We start from the raw sequence: 8483 nt of genomic DNA on the forward strand, positions 1-8483 counted from the left end.
AAGTATTTACTTCCCCTTTATCCTTTCCTGTCTCTTTCCACTGTGGCACTTAATCCCAGAATTCCATGACTCCCTTGGCTTGAGCCCCACATCAGCCCAACAGACAGTGACTGTGGCATCTTACAGAAGCCCTGGCCCATAACTTACTCCGTGCAAAAGTGACCCCTAAATAGCAATGATCCAGTGGTTAATTAAAAGGGGAATAAAACCAATGTACTGACCTTCTCAGGAGGCCTGAGGTCCCACCCACCGAGCTGCTCCAAAGGGAACCCCTAGATTAGCCAGACTCAGGGTGATTTCCCCGGCTACCTGGTGCCTGGAGTAGCGGTCACAGTGCCTCAAGCCTCTACTCGTTCCTCCTCTGATAAGGGGGAACAGCAGAGCCTCGTCCCAAACTGTATGTGGGGTCCTATTCATCAGCGAGGTCTGGGCTTCTGTTGCCCACCATTGCTGGTGAGAGTGCCCCCAATGTAGCTGTGACTCCCAGGCTCCTCCTCCTTGGTAAGTGGGCAACCAACAGCTGAAGAACAACACAAACAGGGCTACTGAACATGATGTATCTGCTGCTGACCCACCAGAAGAGGACAGCCCGGACCTGGAAGGGCATCAGTATGAAGAGAAGAGGCTTGAGGGAGTTGGATCTGCTGTACCTACTGACCCATAAAGCTGCCCTACCCTGAGACCCCACTCACCAACCTACCTTCTAGGAAAGAAACACACAGTTCTCTCTTCTGGTGGTCGTACCCCAGGGAGTAGCGCAGCTTTGGGATGTGGTTGAGGCATTGGCTGAACTTCTCCACATATTCATTCTCAGGAGCCAGAGATTCCTCGTTCTTCTCTACAACAAATATACAGACACAAAAAGGCTTATGCAATGGTTACATGCCCCCCAGGCACCTCCCATAGGGGCTGCCCCCTCTATGGTTATGCCATATGAGATGCCAACCCTGGAGGCCTCAGATTAAGGGTTGGTTTGGGGATCATCTTATTATGTGATACCTGAATTTATCTTCTCTGAAATGGTTTCCACCTTTCCCTGTGGTTCCGTCTCCCCTGACTTTTCATCCTTGTTTTCCTTCGATGTTTCTTCTTTATCGCCCCCCCGCCCTATCTTGGGGCAGGGCTCCTTGCTTCTGTAGGTGTAGGGAAAGCGCAGTTTGGCTTGAGGGTGAACCAGCTCAGTGCGCTTGTATAATACTCATCTGTAGGGGAGAGAAGAGCAGCAAAGAGCCCGTCAGAATCTGATCCCCCCATTGTAAGCAGCAGTCCTGCACTGCTTTATGGCTGAGTTCTAGCTATCTGTATAACAGAGCATTCTGTCACAGTGGCACAGATCCTATCTGATCCCCCCCATTGTAAGCAGCAGTCCTGCCCTGCTTTATGGCTGAGATTCTAAGCTATCTGTATAACAGAGCATTCTGTCATAGTGGCACAGATCCTATCTGACCCCCCCCCCCCCCCCATTGTAAGCAGCAGTCCTGCCCTGCTTTATGGCTGAGATTCTAGCTATCTGTATAACAGAGCTTCTGTCACAGTGGCACAGATCCTATCTGATCCCCCCATTGTAAGCAGCAGTCCTGCCCTGCTTTATGGCTGAGATTCTAGCTATCTGTATAACAGAGCATTCTGTCACAGTGGCACAGATCCTATCTGATCCCCCCCCATTGTAAGCAGCAGTCCTGCCCTGCTTTATGGCTGAGATTCTAGCTATCTGTATAACAGAGCATTCTGTCACAGTGGCACAGATCCTATCTGAATCCCCCCATTGTAAGCAGCAGTCCTGCCCTGCTTTATGGCTGAGATTCTAGCTATCTGTATAACAGAGCATTCTGTCACAGTGGCACAGATCCTATCTGATCCCCCCCATTGTAAGCACAGTCCTGCCCTGCTTTATGGCTAGATTCTAGCTATCTGTATAACAGAGCATTCTGTCACAGTGGCACAGATCCTATCTGATCCCCCCATTTTAAGCAGCAGTCCTGCCCTGCTCTTATGGCTGAGATTCTAGCTATCTGTATAACAGAGCATTCTGTCACAGTGGCCACAGATCCTATCTGATCCCCCCCCCATTGTAAGCAGCAGTCCTGCCCTGCTTTATGGCTGAGATTCTAAGCTATCTGTATAACAGAGCATTCTGTCACAGTGGCACAGATCCTATCTGATCCCCCCATTGTAAGCAGCAGTCCTGCCCTGCTTTATGGCTGAGATTCTAGCTATCTGTATAAACAGAGCATTCTGTCACAGTGGCACAGATCCTATCTGATCCCCCCCATTGTAAGCAGCAGTCCTGCCTGCTTTATGGCTGAGATTCTAGGAAAACAATATAGCAACTCCTACATTAAAATACAAATATAGAGAGAAGGCAGTCAGTTATAAGTGAGTTATAAATATGTACCAGTTTTGCCCCCCATACACAGTACCCCCATACACAGTAGCCCCCCCACACACAGGGACATTCATGGAACTATCCAGGACAGCGGGATGCGCCATAAAAATCGGGACTGTCCCGCGAAAAGCGGGACAGTTGGGGGGTATGTTCTGGCACACAATAAGCTGTACCCCCATACTGTACTCTCTATGGTAACACTATGGCACCTCCTACCCATATGTATAATACAAATATACAGAGAAGGAATGTTCTGGGCACACAGTAAGCTGTACCCCCATACTGTACTCTCTATGGTAAACACTATGGCACCTCCTACCCATATGTATATTCCTTTGGCTCCCAGGGACTGTAGGACGTCTGTGCTTGAGGAGAGCCTGCGCTATCTAAATAGTAAGAGAATGCCCAAGAAATTTTGGGATAATGCCTGGTTGGCCCTTCAAGGGAGGCTTTTTGTGAGAGGAAATTTAAAATATCTCAATATAGTTGATAGACACTGCCCATGGGGATGTAAAAAGGAGAATCACAAGAACACTTTTTAGTTGATTGCCCCGTGTCTCGAAATCTGAGAAAATCTCTAGCTGTTTTCTTTAAACTTGAAAGTTCTTGAAAATCTTAATTTTTCTGAGTTTTCTTATGGGATTGTAGGTGAGAGGGGAGTGCAAAATGTTAAGAGGGAATCCTTGTATATAGTCATCTCTGTGTTACGGTACCACCTCTGGCAGATGCGCTGTAAAATGACTCTGGGGCAAATAAGTGACTCTATTGAACGGGTTGTTAATGTGATTTTAAGAGAGATTTTTCTATTAAAACAAGTGAAATGAGGAAATCAAATACAAATGAAACTTTTTGGCAAAATGTAAACAGTTTCTTTTTGATTTTAAAGTTTTTCGTGTTGTTTGATGTATTGTAATATGAATTATTTTTTGCTTTTGTAAATGTTTTTTATCTTCAATAAAATCCTACCATAGTATAAATACAAATATACAGAGAAAGAATGTTCTGGGCAACACAATAAGCTGTACCCCATACTGTACTGTCTAAGGGAAACACTATGGCACCTCCTACCCATATGTATAAATACAAATATACAGAGAAGGAATGTTCTGGGCACACAATAAGCTGTACCCCCATACTGTACTGTCTAAGGGAAACACTATGGCACCCCCTACCCATATGTATAAATACAAATATACAGAGAGGAATGTTCTGGGCACACAATAAGCTGTACCCCCATACTGTACTGTCTAAGGGAAACACTATGGCACCTCCTCCCATATGTATAAATACAAATATACAGAGAAGGAATGTTCTGGGTACACAATAAGCTGTACCCCCATACTGTACTGTCTAAGGGAAACACTATGGCACCTCCTACCCATATGTATAAATACAAATATACAGAGAGGGAATGTTCTGGGCACACAATAAGCTGTACCCCCATACTGTACTGTCTAAGGAAACACTATGGCACCTCCCTCCCATATGTATACAATACAAATATACAGAGAAGGAATGTTCTGGGCACACAATAAAGCTGTTACCCCCCTCGGCAAAATCTGCACATCATTGTAATTCACCTTAGGTGGCCATATGAGGAAAAGATTGCTTGTTGGCGATCTCGTATGGCCGTACTTTTATTTGGTAAAAGAAATTTGCTCCTGTTGTGCTCCTGGATTGAGTATTTTAGGGTACAGCTACTGTGCTGTCATACTCCACGCCCCCATGTAGAGATTGTAAGTCTCCTCTTTGAGGCAGGTGGCTCCTCTTCACTCTTGTATTGGTTATTTGATGCTTTATATGTTACTCCAGGTTTTCTGTATGGCCAAACTCGCTAACATGCCAGCAAGTAATGTTCTTTTTGTTACAAAAATGTACGCCGCTATCGCGGATATGTTGGCGGCTTTTAAATAAATAAATGTTTAAATATATAATAATAAAATACCGGTATGGCTCCTCACATCTAGCAAATTATGTGGATACCCCCAGGCTCGCATCTTTGCCCTGCACAAGTTGTTCATCTCATGTAACTATGACTTAGGACAGCAGCGTCAGGACCACTACGTGGCCAGTTAGTCGGTGATGTGATAGATCGCTGTGGCTGATTCAGCTCGCACAGTAACGGTCCTAACTTATAGACATCCTGTAAAGAAAGAAATGCCCTTTTCATGCAAAACCTCTCCGTATTCTGTATTAGCTGCTCGGCTGAGTGCCAATGGAGGTCCTCTACGACCATTTGGCAGCTATCTGCCATGTAATGGGAACTCCAAGTTGGACTCCATGGCACACCGTTACTGGAAACGGCAACCGCATGATTGCGGCTGGCTGTTCGAATCTTCAATATATTGTGTTGTATCCGATAGATCGGGCATTGCTCAGAATGTGATATGGCGCGCGGCTCGTTTCTCAGGCTGGGCTCGGCGAGCTGGGGCGCGCGGTTAGTGACATTTCCCCTTAGTGATTAGTGGGCTGAGGGGGAGAGGTTGTCTGGCGTATAGGGGTTGCGGGTCTCTCGATGCCCTGGCGTGTGAGGGAGAGTTCTTGGTCTGGGCAGGCTCTCTTCAGGGTCTTTGTATCGGTGTAGTGATTGCTTGAGTATTGATTTGGTTTAGGGTTGGCTGGGGTGTTCTAAGTTGTAGTTTACGCGGTGTTTGGGTACAGGGCACGTCGGCGGGTAGTAGTTGTTCTGGTGTCTTTATTAGGGGAATAAATGTTGAGTTATAAGTAAATATATGCGTGGGCCCTGTCAAGTCGATAATAGTGCGTGGAGAACTGAGAGGCAAGGCTTTTGCGTGACGAGGTACAGTGAGGGTGAGCAGGAGCGGCAGCTCAACCTCAGCAATCAAGTACTATTCGTGAGACATTTATTTTTGTGATATAATTGATGTTGTACAGTCCCGCCAGTAAGCTGTACCTTAACCGGTATGAGTCATGCGGATATATAAAGCAAGGAAATGATTTGCAACCACACTATTTTCAGCGAAAAACCTGCAGTTCCTGTATAGTGGCTCGGAACTGTAAGATAGGTATTAACAGACATAAATATCCTATTTGTGGGCTATATAACTTGGATTGCTCTGCAAAATGGGCCCAGGTCTATTCTTTAAGGTGCAATATTCTATACGGATATCTCTCGTGAGTGGATTATCTTGGATAGTTAACCGAGTAGACTTTGGCGTGAATGCACGTTTCCACTCAAAGAGTTCTATTTGGTGGGGCCTTAATGACTCTAGTGTCATAGTTAGATGACCTCTAGGAAGCTATGCAATCTATGGGTGAGTTGATAGATAGTGATAGTAGTAGGATCTAGGCCGCTATTCGCCCGTAGCGCGTCTCATATGTAGCAGCGATGAAAGCGTAGATAGGCAGAGAGTTTGATATGAGTGACTGACATTGAGTTTATATATAACTCATTTGGTGCATTATGTTGCCTTGCTCGCCCATCTATGCTTCCGTGTAATGCATGGAGAGTCTGCGTGAGCCACTGTGTCATCTCATTGTGGCTGGTAAACGATTATTTTATTGGCGCAACTGTTCTGTGGCTCGCGTTTGCTCAGGCTCTTCATCGTCATTATATAAAATGAAATGCTGCTGGTTCCCAGGCATTGATGTCCTGTTTCAATCGTTAGTTTACCATTAGAACATTTATTGTTTTAGATGGTTTCGTTTCTGGTTCTTGGCGTTAGAAGTCTCTAAAGACTAGTTTTCATGCATTAAAAATGCCTAGATGGGTTTCGGCTTTAGCACACGCTTAATTAAGTGTGGTCACCGAACGACGTTTCGTGTCTCAGTTTAGTCGAGTCTTAAGCTATCAGATAATCTATCGTCTACTATGGGTGGTTAGCTGAGTTAGTGTCTATGTGCGCCAGAGTCTATTAAGCCAGAACTAAACTATGTCAGATTATATCCGAGCCAGGGTTGATCTGGGCGCCGGGACAAATCCGCAGACCCGGACCTTGTCCAGCACTATCCCTGCTCGAAGTTGTTTCTCTCACTGACAGTGTTAAATTTTACAATCGCTCAGGGGGAGGACATCGAGGTGGGAGGGCCGGTCAAGCGCGGTTAGGATGGTGACCGAGGGGTGGGGGAGGGCGTGGCGGCGCAGGCACAGGCTCACCCTGCCGGGCCATCTGGGGTGGGAGCGTGCTGAGAAGCATGCCGAAGCGAACTATTTGTAACACAAAGATGTGGGTACCAGTTTAGAGTGATAATTGGCAATAGGGTCCACTGAGTGTGCTGACTACAGAAACAGGGATTGGGGGAAAGCTATATTAAGGGAGATATACTATGCTGAGGCTGTAATGAAATGGAGAGAAGCTCCGAGCAAGAAAGGTGGCTGTCCCAGAAGGTAAAAACTGTTAAGATTACTTGGCGTCTAGTGGGCAACACGGGGAATTGGCACTCCTGCAGCCATCATGGGGACCGCCTGCAGCCTTCTGGCTGCGCACGGTATTGTCTGTGGTCCTCCCCAAGATATGATCGTTTTCATCTTATGGTGCCCTAAACGTTCATTGAACCAGTACAATGGGCCAAGGATGTCTTGAAAACCATAATTCACAACGTTCTTGATAGATGCCGGGGATATAGAGGAGTACACATAGACGGCATCACTAGCAGCTGTCATCTAATGTCTTTATTCCTCCACTCTGGTCATTAGAAGGTCCGTCTATTCCGAGCGCCATCCGTTTCCGCTGAATGTGCAACGACAGTCAGTAGGAGAATAGATGGGTCACATAAAACCTTGTTAATAATAGGGGGTGAACATTATTAATATTCATATTTGTATTAATTGAACATTAATGAACAAATATTATAAATATGCGCAGACTGCGCCGTTCGCTAAGGCGGATGCAATGATTAAAGACCTTACTGATAAACTGTTTAGTGAGCAATACTTACACACAAAGTATAATAGAATCAATAGGTATCTGACTTATGGGTCTAGCGGAACACTTAAACTAAAATAAAGTGTGGTGGTCAGTTCTGGCACTGAATTCAGCGCGATGGGGGGGAGCTCCACAACTTGTGGGCACTAGACCTGGTGCTGGTTCCGGGATTCAGACCTATTGGTCGAGATCGTCGCGAGGAGATGGTGTCCCTGGGAAGCGTGGCGTTCGTGAGTTCAGGATTGGCAGTAGGGTCGGGGCTAGGAGAGAGAGTTTAGCTGACGAATCTATGGTTGGGAGGTAGCGTGAAGGCGGGTGTTTATATCGTAGTGAGGTTCTGAGCAGCTGCAAATGACCGCGCCGAAGGCGACGCTGGTGAAGGAGCTGAGGACGAGTGGTAGTAGCGAAAGCTCTGATCGCGCATAGAACAATGCAGCGAATTGAACTGGCAGTTGACACTGAACGTAGTAGGGGGGTGATAGGTGCGCTGGTGGCGGATAAAGGGTGGTTCGCGATTGCGTCTTTAGTGGTTTTAAACGGTATAGAGAGAGGATGGGAGATTAAGTGTAGGGAGTAGATGCCTGTGACCTGTGGTTAGGCCAGTAAGGTATTGGTGGGCCTGGGTAAGCCTGTTTGATGAGGGCTAGGTAGCGGGGCTGAGGTTGAGCGTAGTTGTTAGGCTACGAGGCTAAGGTAGTAGCTTAGTAAGATAAAAGGTAGACAGTTGGTTGATCGTAGTCGGGAGTTGAATATCTTGGTGAGAGGATTTAGCAGTTGCCGAGAAATCTGCTGTTGTTGACTTTGGACTTCTAACGCTACAGAATTTGATACTATATATCAATACTGCAGGTTATATATTCTGTGTAATTTTGTATCTTTATATTAGTTACAATCATTTATATGCTAAATAACGACTACGCGCGCTATCAGTGAATGAGACACACTTTGATGTGACAGAACTTTCCTGAGATAATTCGAACGGCTGATTATTGAGCCTAGGTAGCTTTTTGAGGATAAATGAGAAAAACCTGTGGAGGTACTGAGAGGTCAGCGACTGGCACGCTGGAATAGGTCGAAGTGTCGCGAGGTAGTTGAGTACGCCGCAGCATTATCTAGCATCCTAGAGTCAGCTGGCGCTATTAAGCAAATCTGCTGTTGTATTGTGACTAGGTGAAGTAGAGAGGGTTGCTATCCTATGCATAAGAGTATGA

At 46.0% G+C, this 8483-nt stretch overlaps 1 long non-coding RNA gene across 1 annotated transcript; it reads right to left on the reverse strand.

The window, feature by feature from the left end:
• Positions 1-437: 437 nt before the first annotated feature.
• On the reverse strand, positions 438-793 carry LOC116410244. The gene is made up of 2 exons (XR_004222198.1): positions 701-793; positions 438-595 (listed from the first exon to the last, which is right to left on the reverse strand). It is a non-coding gene; the product is annotated as an uncharacterized LOC116410244 (long non-coding RNA).
• Positions 794-8483: the final 7690 nt, after the last annotated feature.

The sequence above is a fragment of the Xenopus tropicalis genome, chromosome 4 (genome assembly GCF_000004195.4).
Source record: "Xenopus tropicalis strain Nigerian chromosome 4, UCB_Xtro_10.0, whole genome shotgun sequence".
Classification (NCBI taxonomy): Eukaryota; Metazoa; Chordata; class Amphibia; order Anura; family Pipidae; genus Xenopus; species Xenopus tropicalis.